Here is a 19,767-nt window from a genome sequence, read left to right on the forward strand (position 1 = left end):
CCCACTGAAAGTAAGATGTACCAATTTAGTCAATAAACAGTCTTGATTTTTTTCACAAATGACTTCAGTTCTTAATGGGGGTGAGACATGTAACCACAACAGGTCCAGGAATCAAAGATCTTTTGTGATCTCTATGATTTACCCAAATTTTGTGGTTCTGACCCCCATTTTATTTTTATTTATTTATTTTTTAAAATATTTTTTATTTATTTGACAGAGAGAGAGAGATAGCGAGAGCAGGAACACAAGCAGGGGGAGTGGGAGGGGGAGAAGCAGGCTTCCCACCGAGCAGGGAGCCTGATGTGGGACTCGATCCCGGGACTCCGGGTCATGACCTGAGCCGAAGGCAGACGCTTAACGACTGAGCCACCCAGGCGCCCCTGACTCCCATTTAAAAAAAAATTTTTTTCAAGATTTTATTTATTTGAGAGAGAGCAGAGTAAGAGAGAGCATGTGAGCATGAGCAGGGGAAGGGGCAGAGGGAGAGGCAGCCTCCCTGCTCAGAGGGGAGCCCAACATAGGGCTGGATCCCAGGACCTCGAGGTCATGACCTGAGCTGAAGGCAGCCCCTTAATCCACTGAGCCACCCAGGCACCCCCTGACTCCCATTTAAATGATATATCTGATTATTTAAATTCATTTTGTAATTTCTCATTATTATAATTCCCCTACAATTTTTTTTTTTAAAGATTTTATTTATTTATTTGAGAGAGAGAGAATGAGAGACAGAGAGCACGAGCGGGAAGAGGGTCAGAGGGAGAAGCAGGCTCCCCGCCGAGCAGGGAGCCCGATGCGGGACTCGATCCCGGGACTCCAGGATCATGACCTGAGCTGAAGGCAGTCGCTTAACCAACTGAGCCACCCAGGCGCTCTCCCCTATAATTTTTTATTATTTGTATGTATTGATTAATTTTATACACACACTTTTTATCAATGTTTTCCTTATTATTTCTTCAATATGTATAAAATATTTTTGTTTAGAAAATTTTGAGATTTATGTGCATATTCATACAATAAATGGTATTTCCTCTTTCTCCTCTTCCACTCCCCATCCTCTATAATGCAAGAGTTAAGTTCTGTCATCAATTGTTGGGCATGCCTCCAGAAATATTTTTTATTTGTTAGCATATATTCGCAGGAACTAATCTGTAATTTACCAAATGTCTGATGGTCCCTAAGTCTAATTCCAGTTAATAATTTATTGTTATTTAATGATTTATTGACTATTAATTGAAACAAGTAAAATATTATTATGGATTTCAAGTAAGTGATGCTATGATGAATCCTAATTTGAATTCTCTGAGAGCATCTAAATTTTAGGTTGCTAAATTTTAGGTGATTTAGGTACTATTAACTTAAATGTGGCTAATAAAACTATGTTGTTGTTTTTGTTTTAACATAACCATGAACAGATACCTCACCAAAGATGATATATGGATGGCAAACAAACATATGAAAAGATGCTCGGGGCACCTGGGTGGCTCAGCCATTAAGCATCTGCATTCAGCTCAGGTCATGATCCCAGGGTCCTGGGATCGAGCCCCGCATCGGGCTCCCTGCTCTGCGGGAAGCTTGCTTCTCCCTCTCCACTCCCCCTGCTTGTGTTCCCTCTCTTGCTGTGTCTCTCTGTCAAATAAATAAAGAAAATCTTTAAAAAATAAATAAATAGGGGGCGCGTGAGTGGCTCAGTCGTTGGGCTTCTGCCTTCAGCTCGGGTCATGGTCCCAGGGTCCTGGGATCGAGCCCGACATTGGTCTCCCTGCTTGGCGGGAAGCCCGCTTCTCCCTCTCCCACTCCCCCTGCTTGTGTTCCCTCTCTCGCTGTGTCTCTCTCTGTCAAATAAATAAATAAAATCTTTTAAATAAATAAATAAAATAAAAATAAAAAAGATGCTCAACATCATTTGTTATTAGGAATTTCAAAATAAAACAATGAGATATCACTACATAACTATTAGAAATAGCCAAAATCCAGAACACTGATACGACAAATGCTGGAAAGGATATGGAGCAACAGAAACTCTCATTCGTTGCTGGTAGGAATGCAAAATGGTACAGCCACTTTGGATGACAGTTTGGTTGTTTCTTACAAAACTAATCATAATCTTATCATACAATCTGGCACTGTGCCCCTTGGTATTTACTTAAAGCAGTTGAAAATGTATGTCCACATAAAAGCCTGATGATAGGTATTTATTTATAGCTGTTTTATTCATAATTGCCGAAACTAAGACGCAACCAAGATGTCCTTCGGTAGGTAAATGAATAAATAAACTATGGTCCGTCCAGACAATGGGATATTATTCAGCACTGAAAAGTTCACAAATCATGAAGAGGCATGGAGGAAACCTGAATGCATATTACTGAGTGAAAGAAGCCAATCTGAAAAGAGTACATGCTATATGGACTGCAAGTATATGACATTCTGGAAAAGGTCGAACTGTGGAGACAGTGAAAGTATTGGTGTTTGCTAGGGACTAGTGGGAAGAGAGAGCTGAATAGGCAGAGCACAGATATTAGGGTCAGTGAAACTACGTATGCTACGGTAATGGTGGATACATGTCATTATACACTTGTCAAAACCCACAGAATGCATAAGACCAAAAGTGAACCCCAATGTTAACTGTGGACTTTGGGTGAAAATGATGTCAGTGCAGATTCGTTGATTGTAACAAAATATACCACTCTGATGTAGGATGTTGAGAGTAGAGGGGTCTGTGTTTATGTGGGGGAAAAGGGATATACAGGAAACCTCTACAGCTTCCACACAATTTTGCTGTGAACCTAAAGCTGTCCTAAAAAAAATACAGTCTAATTTAAAAAATAATAATCTGGATTTGATGACCTGCTTAACAAAGTAAAAAATTGATCATAAATACAAAATAATGGCCAACATAGTTGGGTCTTCTCTTCTTCAGCATGCAAGCTCTACCCCACATTGCTGACTTTACTCCTTTCACTGCCCTCTCCTCCCAGTGTGGAAGGCATTTAAGTTGTTGATCCTTGCTTAGGAAAAATGATGAGAAACAGAGTAATAGAAAGAGACTTCAGGGGCGGGGCACCTGAGTGGCTCAGTTGTTAAGCATCTGCCTTCGGCTCAGGTCATGATCCCAGGGTCCTGGGATCGAGCCCCGCCTCGGGCTCCCTGCTCAGCGGGAAGCCTGCTTCTCCCTCTCCCACTCCCCCTGCTTGTGTTCCTGCTCTCGCGCTCTCTCTCTGTCAAATAAATAAATAATTTTAGGGGCGCCTGGGTGGCTCAGTTGGTTAAGCAACTGCCTTCGGCTCAGGTCATGATCCTGGAGTCCCAGGATCGAGTCCCGCATCGGGCTCCCTGCTCGGCAGGGAGTCTGCTTCTCCCTCTGACCCTCCTCCCTCTCATGCTCTCTGTCTCTCATTCTCTCTGTCTCAAATGAATAAATAAAATCTTTAAAAAATAAATAAATAAATAAATGATTTTAAAAATCTTAAAAAAAAAAGAGATGTAATACTCTCAAAATTGAAGGCTAAAACAATGCAATATAAAGAATGGTGCCCTAGAAAATAAAAGAATTGTTTTAGCAAATAGAAGAAAAATATTTATCTGAATTTGTTAATTATTGAAATAATGACATTTTAATAACTTCCAATTTTCAGACATCTACAAAACAGAAAGGGTTAATAAATGAATCATATGGACCCATAACATAGTTTCACAGGACCCACCCACTGCCAAACTCATTTCATGTATAAACCCACCCAAGTTCCCTCCAAAGCCAATTCACGTTAAGGATAATTTAAGAAGCCATGTAATTGTGCCTCTAAACACTTCAGTGAATGTTCATAAAGGAATATTTTTTATAAAAGAATATTTTATTTAATATACAATATCTTTATTACATATAAATTAAGTTGCTTAAAATCATCAAATACCAAGTCATTATTCAAATTCTGATATGGTGATTAAATATTCAGAGTTGTTTGTTGGAATCAGCATTCAAATATTTTTCTGACCATTGTATCATATTTATATATTCTCTAGACTTTATTATATCCTGTTCCTTTTATCTTAACATATCACATTTTATGAAAAGGTTCATATATCTTATAGAATTTCACATATATTAATGGGGCTTACTGCTTCCTCATAATGTATTTTAATATAATCCTCAATGCCCCATTGTTCCTTTAAACACTCACTTAATCAACGGATGGGATCAAAATTTGATTTGGTATTTGGGTAGAATTATTCATATGGAGCCACTGCTACTTTTTTCTATATGACATTCCAAAGGAACATAGTATCTCCTTATCTCTATTTTTGTCAAGTTAACATCAATATATTCAGTAGGTTCTTGTAGTATCAGCCAATCAAGCCATAATGACACTGAAGAGAAACAAAGAAAAATAAATTTCCCTTCCATTCTTAGGAAAATAAAGCTACCTGCACAAAATATTGTGACACCTGCTTCCTCTTCTTTTTCACCAAACAGTATGTTCTGGATTGTAGCAGTTAAGAGAACTTCCTTATCATCTCCACACTGTCTAATGCTCCATCTTGGTATGCATCATGATTTATTCAATTTTCCACTGATAGACATCAGATAGGTTTCAATCTTTTTGTTATTATAAAAAAATAAATTTATTTAATTTAATTAATCAATATATTTTTTAAGTAAGCCCTACACCCAACATGGGGCTCAAATTCATGACCCTGAGATCAAGAGTCCCATGCTCCAGCGACGGAGCCAGCCAGGTGCCCCAAGCCAATTTTATTTTAAAGTTTGCATATTTCTCTGATTCAAGAAAAATTCAAGTCCTCTAAATTGATAAAATTGTTTCTAACTTAAATTTGGATATTACCTTTCTCAACCATACTGGATCTGGGATCCTTGGAAATGCTTTACCTCACTTATCTTTATAATTTTACTTTGCTCACTGCATAGAAGGTGCTATTGACAGACTTGAATTTCAACCAACTTATCTTTAAGCTTATCCGTAAAGCTTCTCTCTAACGAGATTTGCCAGCCAATGGCAGCTTTTGAATGGAATTTATTTTCTGGAATGATGTGGGATATTAACTGTCTTTATTTTCACAAAAAGGGCAGAAGGTTCTTCTTAGCATTACCTGCTTTCTGAGTGGCTTTCAGAACCTTAAGTTTTGCCACAATACTTTGCAGTGGATGGAGCTTAGAATGATGTTCCCAAAGTGTCACTGGCTTCTGCTGTTTCCTCTCCTATACCTTGCATCTCCCTTAAATAAATTTACTCCTATGAAAGTAAATGGCTCCAAAATAAACAACAAAAAAGACTACTGAAAAAATATATAGGACTGTTTATTGGATATTCCAGAAATATTATCTCACTGCATGCATGCATCTTGTCCTTCATTGGCATTATGTGCTCTGGCCTCATCTACCAAGTGGTGCCACGTCCTTGTTCCGCTCACGCACAAGCAGCACATCCAACACATTCACGGCCACGGCCTTTCCCCCAGACCTTTCTGTGAAACCAAAGCCCCAAGCTCCATTCTCATCTTGATGGGACAAAAGCCAATCTCATCCTGATGAATATGTTGGTCTCCTTTTACTTTCTTCCATTTTATCTTTTTGAGTAACCCTGACTATGAACCTACGACATGGTCTGATGAACACCTCTATACCGGTCTCTTCAGGCTCCCTGACCTTCATCCCTTCATGCTCTTTGACAGTGACATGTGGGTCTCTCAGTTCTGCTTTACCTACTGGGCAAGAAAAACAAATGTTCCAAGTACAGTTTCTAGGGTTTTAGTTCCCTTTAGAACATCCCACTATTTATTTAATCAACTTTATATATTTGTAGGCTCACATTTCATGTCATCTAGTATTCCAGGATATTTTGATTCAAAATTCAGTAACAGTGATAGTAAATCTGCTTCTCTTGCTTATAGTGTAGACAACTATAAGCTACATCTTGAAAGGTCACACTGCCCTGCTATGATGATGATGATGATGGATGAAACCACAAATAGTCTACTTCCGAGGAGCCACAATCCCTTCCCCCATACATCTACCCTATGACCATCTATAGCTCAAGCCTCCCAACTTAGAGGAGAAATCAGGGCCTGGTAGCATCGGTGTTGTTGTCTCCTCATGGTCCCATTGACCACTGGGTTCAACCACTAGCAAGAGACAGGTGGACAAATACATATCTAAGCTGTGGGCCTAGCATACCGGGATCCACGACTCCTGACAAGCAATTCCCCTGGTATGGTCATTGCCATGTAATTATAAACTCAGGGCCCTGGGACCATCTAACAATGCTCCCTCTCCAAGGACACATCATTCTTTAGACTACACATCCCTCAGTCTCCATATCCCACAGCTGCATGACCATGACTGCCACTACCTCACTGTCCTGCTCCATATGCATCTGCCTGACCTACCCAGATGTTACTGCTTCCTCTTAATCCCACTCTTAGACTATGGTGATGGCCAAACACGTGACACCTGAGACTGGACAGATGAGCCTGACAGCAGTTTATTTACCACATAAATTCACACCTCTGAGAATAGGATACCACTCACCATAAAGGCCCACAAGGGAGTTGCATTCTGAAAAAGAGTGAACAAACAGGGGCTGTGAGATGCTATGCTCGTAGAATGAAAAGGTTGGGAGCACTCTGAATCCCACAGGAGGATGTGACTGGCTTGTTTGTGTAAGTCTGTGGGCTGGTAGGGAACTGAAACCTGCTACAAAGAGATGAGCAGGAACTGCGCCATGTTCCCTTTATGAAGAGCGCTGTTGGGCTACGAGCTATTATCCCATGAAGCAGTGTGGGGAGGAGAACTTGCACGCAGGCCATTTGAGCACTTGGTCTCGCCAAACGTCAAGGAAGCTCATCATATCGGGTTTAGGCCTTATGCCACAATTTGGCAGATAGCATCCACAGTATTCTTAGCAAATTCACACAGGATCCCATAAGATCACCGACTTCCCATGGGTTCCAATAGCAGTGTTACTCCAAATCATTTTATGAAGGCCTCACCTTGTGGCTCTGATCCTTGCCTCAGACTTAGAACACAGAACCATGTGTGGATCTCAGATATCCATAGTTCCATTCTATTTCCTTGATGCACTTGCTGTCACCTCAGCAAATAAAAATTTTTTCTCTCCCCCTGTCATTCCAAGACCACTCCCATTAATTGCCCATCCCAGACCTAGTGATTCTCTTTTTTTTTTTTTAAGATTTTATTTATTTATTTGAAACAGAGAGAATGAGAGACAGCATGAGAGGGAGGAGGGTCAGAGGGAGAAGCAGACTCCCTGCCGAGCAGAGAGCCCGATGCGGGACTCGATCCCGGGACCCCAGGATCATGACCTGAGCCGAAGGCAGTCGCTTAACCAACTGAGCCACCCAGGCGCCCCAGACCTAGTGATTCTCACAGGTGACCCTACTTACCCCTGATCAGGCTGAATGAAACACCTCAGGCCCCACCAAAGTCCTCACAAAATCTTGCTAAGTCTAAAAAGTGACGAGTAAGTACCAGCTCTGGCCTGAGTGTCATCTTTCATCCATTACCCCTTGTCTCTGCATCCATTGGAAAGCCACTCTTCCCCTGGAAGCTTTGGCCACCTATCAGACTATCCTGTCTGATACACCAAACCTTCATGTCCACTTACCTACCTTTGTGAAGCCTAATACCATCACCCAGGTATCCAAGCAAAAGACCCAGTCCTGGGCCCCCACGCTCCACACCTGGCCCCCAGAGAGTTTTGCCACCACAACCTCAAGTTTGCCTCAATGTGACCCACTGCTTACTCATCTTGGCCCACACTGTAACCACATTTTGGATGTCTCTAACCTGAATCCCTCTCCAGATTTCCCGACCTGTATGTTAGTTGCTCTTTGATGCCTCCTTCAGTGATTTGTGAAACACCTCAGACTCTTTTTTTATTTTTTTAAGATTTTATTTATTTTTTAGAGAGTGAGCGAGAGAGAAACAGCATGAGAGGGGAGAGGGTCAGAGGGAGAAGCAGGCTCCCCGCTGAGCGGGGAGCCCGATGTGGGGCTCGATCCCAGGACCCTGGGATCATGACCTGAGCCGAAGGCAGACGCTTAACCATCTGAGCCACCCAGGCGCCCAACACCTCAGACTCTTAAAATGGTCAGAACAAAGCTCCTGATAATCTCAGTGAACACCAACTTGCTCATCTGAATTTCCCATCAGCTAGATCCCAAGACCTGACCTTTACTTCTCACCTGCTTGTATCCACCAGCATTTGTTTCACATTCTTCCTTAGGTTCCTCTTTCTAGCTTATCTCCTAACTCAAGCAAAAGACCCAAAGGGCATAGCATCCCAGGATGGAAACGAAAACTACCCCTCAAACAATAACGACTGCAGGACAAAGAGTTCTGGCCTCTAGTGGGTGAAACCACCCAGACCAGTTTGAGCTTAACCCCCGACTCACGGACTCACGCCTGTGCAGATGGGCCAGCGAGTGACCAGCAGTTACCTTTACCTCATTACAATGCTATAAATCACTCCCAGAGGTGGAGACAACTGGAAATGAAACACCCAACACATGAAGAGCAGGTTTCGTCAGCGGCGCCTGTGCGCCCAGCTCCTTGTATTACCTCACCCCTACATGCTTAGAAGTCACTCTTCTGGGCGCCTGGGTGGCTCAGTCGTTAAGCTGATCCCAGGGTCCTGGGATCGAGCCCCGCATCGGGCTCCCTGCTCCATGGGAAGCCTGCTTCTCCCTCTCCCACTCCCCCTGCTTGTGTTCCCTCTCTCGCTGTCTCCCTCTCTGTCAAATAAATAAATAAAATCTTAAAAAAAAAAAAAACCCCACACAGCCAGAATATAACCATTTCCTAAGCAACAACCCTGGTCCATTAACCCTCACCTGGACTATAGCAGTAGCCTGCACAATGATTGTCCTTTGTGCTCTCCCAAGCCCATAGTCTGTTTTCCACTGTGAAGCCAGATGAAGCCTCTTAAGACCTTGGTAACATCACCTCCTTCCTGTGATCGAAAACTTTTACTACTTCTAGAATACACACCCAACATCTCAGGCAGTCACTTGACAGGACACCTACCCATTTGCTATTTATTCCTACCTGGAAGAAAGGAGACCTGTGGTTTTTGAACATTCCCGACTTCAGTTTTACCTTGAGGCACTTGCACATCCTGGTACCCACTGCTGGGTTAACCTTCCACACCTGTTTACAAATGGTTACCAGAAAAGGGAATGCCTGCATATAACCCCTGACCTGGACTTAGGACCCTGGGCTTAGGGGTTGTCCAGGATCACCAGACTCAAGGACGGAAGAAGGGCATGAAGAGCCTCGGGACACCACGATCCAGAGAACGTGGGGATGAGGGTCTGGGGCCAGTGAGGGACTGAGACGCCCTCCACTTCCCTGTGCAGGTTCCAAGCAGTTCTCCAGCCATAAGAATCTGTGCTGAAGAGGCAGGCCTTTAAGAAATGTGTCCATGGTGGGATTCGATGGGCTCACTGTACCCCGGCCTGACCCTGGAGCCAGGCGACCTCAGGCTGGCTTCTACGCTCTGTGCCTGAGGACTCAATTTTGCCTTTTACCAACTAAACCTCTCAGGGCCTCAATGTCCTCATCACCCCTCATGTCCCTCCTTCGGCCAGAGTCCCCGTGGCGCCTAGAGTCCTCACCTGAAGGTTCGGCACCTCGGCCCGCAGTCCGGGCGTGACCCCCCTCACGCGCTGTCCCCCGCGGGCAGACTCCTCCCGCCTCAGGCCCCCTGCAGCCTCCCTCCAGCGCCCCTCCAGCCTCTGCCCCCCTCCAGCCTCGGCCCCGGCCGCCCTCGGCCCGGAGCCCGCTCCCGCACGGGGCCCCCGCCCGCCGCCGCCCGCCTGTCCCGGACGCCGGGGCCTGGGCCGCGGGGGTCTGGGTGGGGGGACGACGCTTACCGGAGCCGGGTCCCTGCGCGCGGCCGCCGCCATCGGAGCCTCTGGGCGGAGTGAGGTGATGACAGCTGAGCGAGCCGGGCAGTCGCGGGCACCGAGGTCTCCAGGCGGTCCTCGCAGGCGGCGATACCCCCGACCCTAGACCCGCCTCCCTACAGCCGGGACAAAGCCTCCTTTCGCCCCCGGCCCCGCTCTCCGGAACCTCCCACAAGCGGACGACACCAGCAGGCGGCCAAGATGATGGCCACGGACTGGGGGCCGCAAGCCCCGCCCCGACGCTTTGTGCTCAATCGGAAACGCCCCTTTTCTAAGCCTTCATTGGCTCAGCTACGCCGTCTTCAGCGCAGGGCGTTCTGGGAAGTGTAGTTCCCACAGCTCCCAAGGTCTAGGTAAGCGGGTTCCCCACCTGACTCCAGGAGAAAAGGCCCACAAATATTTACTGCGAGGCGCTCTGGGAAATGGAAGGCGCCAGCTCAGGGGTAGAGGATCGGCTGCCCCTCTTTAAGGGGGCCATATGCGGTTATCTGGAGACTAATCACCCAGGCATCCATGCCATTGATGAGCGTGACAGATCTTTACCATAAAGCGGCCATAGGCAGCAATACAAATTTGCCCAAAACCGAGGTGCCATTTTCTGCCATACTGACAAAAATTGTAATGTGTGCAGGGCCCAAATCTATTATAAACCACTGCATAGTAACTAGAACCCCAAATTTAGAGAGGATTGAAACAATAAGGTCTTTCTTATTGTACAAACCAAAGCAACGTGTGGTAGGCAGTTCTCAGGTTGGAGACTTGGGAGCTGGAAAAGGTATTACAAATATCACGTGAGACAAACGTGCCTGAAAAAAGTAGTTCTTGGCAAGCTGCCAGTAGAATTCATTTGGTTTCCTCTGGGCCAAAACTGGGTGAGGTCCTTGCCAACTAGTCAGAGAGAAGGGAATGTGGACCTACGAAAGGCTCAGGTTACTCCTACTTTGCTCGAATACATTACAGAACGGATGTCAGCTTCCCTGAGCACATTGGGGTGGTGACTGATGCACACTGTGGGGACCTGCCATGTGGTAGAGATGAAGTGGCTCTGGCCACAGAAACTGGCAGTGACATAAATCTGGAGAGAGCCCTGGGCAAGTTAGAAAGTGTATCATAGCCACACATGCTTCCTACATAAATGAAATTTATGGGGAACCTTCCCTCTATGAAGGTTTAGATGTATGAGATTCAAATGAGGCAGATGGCTACTCACAGAGGCTTTGATCCATTTCTGTTAACACTGAACAAGGAGATTGCACTTTCCCTCCACAACTAAGGTCTTTCTCTAGTGTGAACTCTCCATTAATAATCGAAGGTGGAACTATAGCTAAAAGATTTCCTATATTCACTACACTCTAAGGCTTTTCTCCAGTGTAGACACCTGGTTCTGAGCAAGTGTGTCTGTGTAGCCGAAGGCTTTCTTGCATTTTCCCCAGTTGTGATGACTTTTTCTGCCAACCCACATGTGATGGTTTTGTTTGGCCTCTCCTTCCTGTAGAAATAGCTTGGGGTGGCCAGTAAGTCCTTCCTAACCTCCCCCCAGGTAAAGGGCTTCCTTAACACCTGGAACTTGCAGCTCTTCACACATGAGGCCCTTTCCATGTTGCTTCTAAAGTTTTTCACCAATATGCTGATCCTGGTGACACTGAGGGTTTGCACGGAAATAAAAATGTTTGGTACATGCTGCTCTCTTGTATACAGTTTCTGTCCATTTTCCATGGTGCTCAGCCAACTGTAAAATGTACTTCAAGATATGAATACACATATCACAAGGGTGGATTTTCTAGATGAAGAGACCTGCCTTGGGAGTCCTGATCTGTGCTACTCCTAAAGAAACACTGTTCAGAAGGTACCTCTTTGTTCTCGGTTCCACACCAATAACCTGAAAGCAAAGAAGTGACAGTGAAGTATGTGTTGATGTTACTGGACGAATGTGTCTACACTGATTCACTGAATTACAACCAATTGAATTACTCAATTGAAATGCAACCAGAAATAAGTCCAGGGGATGCTTTTCAAGAAATGGGAGGGGGGGGGGGGGGCGCCTCGGTGGCTCAGTCGTTAGGCGTCTGCCTTCGGCTCAGGTCACGATCCCAGGGTCCTGGGATCGAGCCCCACATCGGGCTCCCTGCTCCACGGGAAGCCTGCTTCTCCGTCTCCCACTCCTCCTGCTTGTGTTCCCTCTCTCGCTATGTCTCTGTCAAATAAATAAAATCTTTAAAAAAAAAAGAAAAGAAATGGGAGTGGGGTTCTGGTTGCAGAAGTGGCTACTGTGCCTTACTGGACCCGTAAGGTCATATATTGGTAGCAGCCTCACCAGGAGGACACAAGGACAGGGTGTGTGGCATAGGGAAGCAAGGCAGATGTACAACTTCTTCCACCAAAGGCTTTCATCAGGAACTTGTCTGCTGGTGACATTTAAGGCTATGCAGAGGTGTGTGAAAGCCCAGGACAATCCAATTGCAACAGACAAGTGGGAGTTCAAGGCCGATATCAGGATATGTGTACACCTTAGGACACAACATATGCAGGTCAATGTTGCAGAGCACTTCAGAAGGAGTGGTGAGAGAGACGGGTAGGATGTGGAGTACAGAGAGGGGGAGATTTTCCCTAGGCTTCAACAAGTCAGCAAAATATCAACAATGGAAAGATAGAGGATGCCTGTGTGGCTCAGTCAGTTAAGCGTCTGCCTTCGGCTCGGGTCATGATCCCAGGGTCCTGGGATCGAGTCCCAGGTAAGGCTCCTTGCTCGGCAGGGAGTCTGCTTCTCCCTCTGCCTGCTGCTTCCCCTGCTTCTGCTCCCTCTCTCTCTGACGAGTAAATAAAATTTTTTAAAAGGAAGGAAGGAAGGAAGGAAGGGAGAGAGAGAGAAAGGAAGGAAGGAAGGAAGGAAAGAAGGAAGGAAGGAAGGAAGGAAGGAAGGGGGTGTGGCCACTGACAAACACTGGTTGAACCAGACAGGTTGCTGGTGTGATCTGAACACAGCCCTGACAACACACTGTCCCCAGCTGCCATCTACCGGGGCCAGGCCCCCTCTGAGCCCACGCTGCTGTGGCTTGGGTCATGTCCAATCTGTGATGCGGAAAGAACTCTTCCCAAGGTCCTAGTTGAGCAAATACGTGGGACATGGAGGATACAAGCACTGGAGGGAAAAAACGCCAGATGAGTGGCTACTACTGGGCCACGGCAAATCAGCACACAACGGACCACAGAAAAGAGATCTAAACACGACAAAGAGAAGTGAGTGGGAGGCTTGAAAAACAGTCCATGGTCCAGGTGGTAGCAGCCATGAGAATACAAGTAATTCCTGGCACAAGCCAGCACAAGGAAATGCCAGCTGAAGTAAGGAAGCACAACCTAACGTACAGATGTGCCATGGACATAAATGCAGTCACCGGTCAGGGAGAATGCAAGCAAGGCAAGATCCTTCGGCTCACCGTAAGAGTACTGATGCTCAATCTTTCCCTGTGAGGCTTTCTGGGCAGCAGATGTTGGGGCTGTAGGGGAGGGAAAAGGTCAGTGCAAACAATCCAGCCCTATCAACCACAGCACCTGCCCAGGGAACTGGGGATGGAAGCAGTGTCCTTAGTCCTGATGTGAGAAGGAAGAGCACCCTCTGGGGAAAGCAGGGTTGGGGAGGGGGGATGTGAGGCCTAGATTAGGGCACTGGGGAGGGTATGAGTGCCTTGCCCAGTAAGGATATGAGGATGTAAGTGTAAAGTTCTTTCGATTCACACTGTGCTACAGGCATTTCTGAACCTCATCCAGGAACCCCCACTCCTCCCACAAATACACAAGCATTTCTTCAAATGTCATGGCGCCTGTCAATGATAGGGACAGGAGAAATCAGGAGTAGCCTCTCTGAGGTCCCACAATACAAACTCATCTTCCTCCAGAGATCCACATCTCAGAGGAGATACCAGTCCCTGGTCCCACTGAAGCCCATGCTCTCCTAAGAGTCGCATTAATACTCTGCTCAGCGTCACCACCAACAGGCAGATGGGCAGATGCCATCTAAGCAGCGGGCCTGGCCTTCAGGGCCCAAACCCTCCTGCCAGGCAATAACCCTGGGGTCCCTAAGATCATGATTCCTAGATACGGACGCCTGGGGGGCTCAGTCTGTTAAGCGGCTGCCTTTGGCTTGGGTTATGATCCCAGGGTCCGGCAATCGAGTCCTGCACAGGGCTCCTTGCTCAGCAGGAAGCCTGCTTCTCCCTCTACCTGCCTCTCCCTCTGCTTGTGTGCTCTCTCTCTCTCGCTGTTTCCTATGACTCCTAGATACAACCAAACCTGGCTTCACAACTTCACCTTCAGTTCCCATAAGCAAGGCCCTGGGGCCATTAGGTCACACTTCCGTTCTATATGCACATCATTCTGTGGACCATACTTTCTCACATCTCCAGACACCACAGGCACATTTTAACAGTCACCACCACCTCCCCCTGCCCCACTCCACAGGTGTGTCCCTGGACTCACCCAGGTACTCGGCACATGGCATCCAAAGAGTACTTGACAAATTCAAACATGATCCAGCACAACTCCAGACCTCTGATGGATCCCACAGCCTGGGAAAACCCTGAATGCTGCTTTGAAGGCCTCACAGCCTATCTGTGAACCTTTCTGCAGTATTAACCACCCAGAACTCCATTTGAGAGACACTCATGCCCTCTTCCACTTCTGTGCTGCACTTGCTCTCCCCTCAGTAGCCATTATCCATTATTCTCTAAGAAACTTTCATTAAAATCCCAGCACCGGGCGCCTGGGTGGCTCAGTCGGTTAAGCGACCGCCTTCGGCTCAGGTCATGATCCTGGAGTTCCGGGATCAAGTCCCGCATTGGGCTCCCTGCTCGGCAGGGAGTCTGCTTCTCCCTCTGACCCTCCCCCCTCTCATGTGCTTTCTCTCTCTCATTCAATAAATAAATAAAATCTTTAAAAAAAAAAAAATCCCAGCACCAGGGGGACCTGGGTGGCTCAGATAGTTAAGCATCTACCTTCAGCTCAGGTCATGATCTCAGGATCCTGGGATCGAGCCCCGCATTGGGCTCCCTCCTCAGTGGGGAGTCTGCTTCTCCCTCTCTTGCTGCTGCTCCCCCTGCTTGTGTTCACTCTCTCTCTCAAATAAATAAATAAAATCTTTTTTAAAAAAATCCCGACACCACTGATCCCCCTGCCAGGTATAGTGGCTCTCATAGATGACAACTTTTACTCCAGATCTTAACCACCCGCAAGACTGAAAAACCCCAGGCCCCACCAAAGCTCACCCCAAAATTATGCTGATTCTGTACAGTTGTGAATAAGCAGGAGCCTGGCCTCAGTGTCATCTTGTCTCAATCACTCCCATGCCTCCACAGCCATCTCATGTCCACTCATCCCACGGAAGCCTTGGTCACCTGCCAGATAATCCTCCCTTCATTTTTGTGTGCCCACCAACCTCAACCATGTGCCTGAGCAATAGACTCAGTCCTCTTCACCATCTTCCTAACCTATTAAGAACATCAACACCATAACATGAATTCCCCCTCCTCCATGCAATCCAACGCTGCATCCTGGTCCACACCATAGCCACCACTTTTGAATATCTCCCTCTTGAACTGCTCCCCAGATCTCCAGTCCTGTGTGTCCAGCTGCCTACTTGATGACTTCACTCACCATTCTCTGAAACATCATAGATTCTTAACTATCAAAACTCCTGATAGTCCCAGTGAAAAGTAACTACCCACCAACTTCACCATCCTAGTTGATGGAGCTTCCATTGCTTCAGCTGCTAGGACCAAAATGCCTGGGGTCCTTTCTGACTCCTCCTTTCTCTCCCTCACCTACAATATCCAAAAGTCTACTTGGCCCTTTTTAAAAAATGGACCCAGAATCCAATCACTTCTCTCACTTCTACAGCCACCATCCGGTTCAACAACCAATTCACCTGGACTAAATTGCAGTAGCCTGCTTCTGGGTCCCTGCCTCCTCTCTTAACCCCATACATAATCGGCTCTCCACTGTGCAGGGTGTCATTCAGACCCTGTTTCTCTATCACAGCTAGAACCTACAACACATTTGAGGAAAAGAAAAGTGATTCTGAGAGTTTCAAAAACCAATCCTTCAGGGGTGCCTGGATGGTTCAAACGGTTAAGTGTCTGCTTCGGCTCAGTTCATGATCCCATGGACTTGGGATTGAGCCTTGCATTGGACTCCCTGCTCAGTGGAGAGCCTGCTTCTCCCTCTCCCTCTGCCCCTCCCCACCCTCTTTCTTTCTCTCTCTCTCAAATAAAATTTTTTTTTTTAAGATTTTTTATTTTTTTATTTATTTGAGACAGAGAGAATGAGAGGGAGGAGGGTCAGAGGGAGAAGCAGACTCCCTGCCGAGCAGGGAGCCCGAGGCGGGACTCAATCCCGGGACTCCAGGATCATGACCTGAGCCAAAGGCAGACACTTAACGACTGAGCCACCCAGGTGCCCCTCAAATCAATTTTTTTTAAAGATTTTATTTATTTATTTTTTATTTATTTGAGAGAGAGAATGAGAGAGCACATGAGAGGGGGGAGGGTCAGAGGGAGAAGGAGACTCCCTGCCGAGCAGGGAGCCCGATGCGGGACTCGATCCCGGGACTCCAGGATCATGACCTGAGCCGAAGGCAGTCGCTTAACCAACTGAGCCACCCAGGCGCCCCCCCTCAAATCAATTTTTTAAAGCAGACATCACAGAACTACATTTAGCGATAGATAAGATTATTTTTCAATGACTAAACATTATTTTAAGATTTTATTTAATTTTTATTTATTTTTATTTTTTAAAGATTTTATTTATTTATCTGACAGAGAGAGACACAGCGAGAGAGGGAACACAAGCAGGGGGAGTAGGAGAGGGAGAAGCAGGCTTCGCACTGAGCAGAGAGCCCGCTGTGGGACTCAATCCCAGGACCCTGGGATCATGACCCGAGCCGAAGGCAGACGCTTAATGACTGAGCCACCCAGGCGCCCCAAAATTTTTCTAAAAGTTGTTTTCATTTCATAAAAAAATTCCAAAATATTCCTTTAGTATTTTAAACTGAAGTTTATTGGTGGAGAAATGTAACAGTCAATAACATAAATTTACTTCAATTGAAGTTTTTAAAGAAATCTGATCATTTCACCTAGGTAAATAAACACTCAGTGACCCATCATGTCTCCTCTGCAAAGTCTCTCATCTATCAAGACCTAACAGAAGAAATGATCACTACTTTCTCTGCTTTATCTTACACACACACACACACACGCACACACAGAGGCCTCCACAATCCAGATATTCCTATGGCTTTTCTCTCCATTTGAAAGGACCTTCACCCAATATGCTTAAAAAATGCAAATAAATCTTTTGGTCATTAAAGTTCAAATTAGCAGTGAGTTTTGTAAGGGTAAATACAAATCAAAAAAGAAAAAAAATTCTCTGAGGCAAAAAGAGAGACTCCATCTATCCGTCACTTTTTTTAGAGTATTTGCTTTAGAAAACTTCTAATTGTGAATTCTTCCTATTTCCTTTGAGATGTATGTAAATATTTATAAAAGTTAATTAAGTAAGTCCCTTGGCAGCTTTAAAACCCATAATCTTTTTCTTGAAGACCAGAAGGGCATCTCTTTGAAATGTAATCATGGAGGAAGCTAGGATACCATCTCCTAGTTTCCAAGGGAGGCTGGGAGCCTAACTTCAGCAGGAGCCAGGATCCAAGTTACAAGATTCCATCCCTCCATAAAGATATGAGAAATCTATTTGTCCTGAGGATAAAGCAATCAACAAACACCAAAGGCCATTCTGAGGTGAATTTAAAATGGATTTTGTGTGACAAATGGTGCTGTGAAGTCCTCTTACTTGAAGTCCAGCTGTTTATCTTAAGAACATGTACGTACGTCCTGGGTTGTATTTGCCGGACCATATAAAAGGTTGAGAGTTCTTACTGACTTTACTGTCTCTGTAGTGGGTTGCCCCTGATGCACATTACATCCTGGTTTAATACATGTTCAAGAACAAAACTATTTTCTTTTTTTTTTTCCTTTTAAAGATTTTATTTATTTATTTTGACAGAGAGAGAGACGAGAGAGGGAACACAAGCAGGGGGGAATGGAAGAGGGTGAAGCAGGTCTCCCGCTGAGCAGAGAGCCCGATGCGGGGCTCGATCCCAGGACCCTGGGATCATGACCTGAGCCGAAGGCAGAAGCTTAGCTTAACGACTGAGCCACCCAGGTGCCCCTTAAATATTTTATTTGTCAGAGAGATAGAGAGGCAGAGAGAGTACAAGCAGAGGAAGCTGCAGGTAGTGGGAGAAGCAAGCTCCCTGCCAAGCAAGGAGCCTGATGCGGGACTCGATCCCAGGACCCTGGGATCATGACCTGAGCCGAAGGCAGACATTAACGACTGAGCCACCCAGGCGTCCCCCACCACAGATGTTTGTATTAGGTGCTATCAGACACCAGGTGGCTAAGCAGAAACCAAGGGCTAAACACACTCACACCGACCATATAAGCAGGACAGAGGGCTGTGAGGGTGTGTGTGCTCACTCAGGGAGAGGACTCCAGACAGAGCTGTGACAGATAAGGCGTGCAAGAGATGTCAAGCAACCCTGGGACAGGAAGGCTGGGGTGACTCTATGTCTCAGGAACCCTCAGAAAATATCACTACTTCATGTATTCTTCTTTGTTCCATTTCACCCGTGGAGGGAGGGAAGGAAGAAATGTCTGTCCACACCATATTTCTTATGAGCTTTATAAAGAAACATTCTACTTTCCTAAAAATCTATCTAAAAAGAAGGTCCACTTACCAAATACCTTTTCTTGCTGGGACAGAAGTAGCCATGGTCACAGTCTGAGCAAAAGTGCAGAGCACAAGCCTTATCCACGAGATATAGGCTGGGGACAATATGATCTCATCTCCTTGCTGACTAGTGATTATCATTTCACTTGTGAGTTTAGTGAGTGTCTGTCTGGGGAGTGGCAATTGTCTCAGAAAAACAATTATGAAATGTGAAAATCACTTAAAGTTAGTAGGAGCAATTTGTAGTGATTAACCAATTAGAGAGAGACAGGCAGACAGATAGAGACTGAGAAACAGACAAGAGGAAACACACCTCAGATGCCTGGAAGAAACCGGGTAAAACTGACAGGTGAGACAAGGATATTGAGGTCTAGGAAGTGAGAGAAGGAAGTTGAGAACAAAGTTGGGCTTTGTTTCTTGCCAACCTGAGGCATTTTGCTTCCAAAATGTGATTATTTTTCAGTTCTGATAACTTTACACCACGGCAGCCTGAAAGGGAGAAGAAAAGAAAGAACTGATTAGGAACAAATTGCCTGAATGTTAGAAATGTTGGAATGTTAGAAACAAACTGGAGAAAGTGGATAAACTTTTACTCCCTGCCTCAGCAGACACAGGTGAAGCGTCACTCATTATTTTTGGTATATGAGAGGGACCAGGGTAAAAAAAAACTTGCGAAGAACCTGCCTCTATCAAGCCAATGTTATTGTTAAGAAAGACGGACGATAACAAATAAAATATTGAATATAAGATGAAAAGTGCCTTGCAAGAAAAAAAGAGTTCGAGGGATGAAAAGGGAATGAAGGAGGAAGCAAGATAAACTGGGTAGTGATGGAGAACCATTTACAAGATTACTGCAGGCAGTATTTGAAAAAAGATGGAAGGACTAAGCCCTGCAGATATGTTGCATCTCTTACCCAAACAAAGACACCAGCCAGTGTCATGTCTCAGGCAAAGCCAAGTGCCAGTGCACATGGAACTAGATGTGGGGCGGAGTTTAAGGAGGAGGTCAGAGGCAAACATGGGAGAAAGGAATGTAAGGCCATCTAGGTTTCT

Source organism: Mirounga leonina, unplaced genomic scaffold (assembly GCF_011800145.1).
Source record: "Mirounga leonina isolate KUSES-001 unplaced genomic scaffold, KU_Mleo_1.0 Mir_376, whole genome shotgun sequence".
NCBI lineage: Eukaryota > Metazoa > Chordata > Mammalia > Carnivora > Phocidae > Mirounga > Mirounga leonina.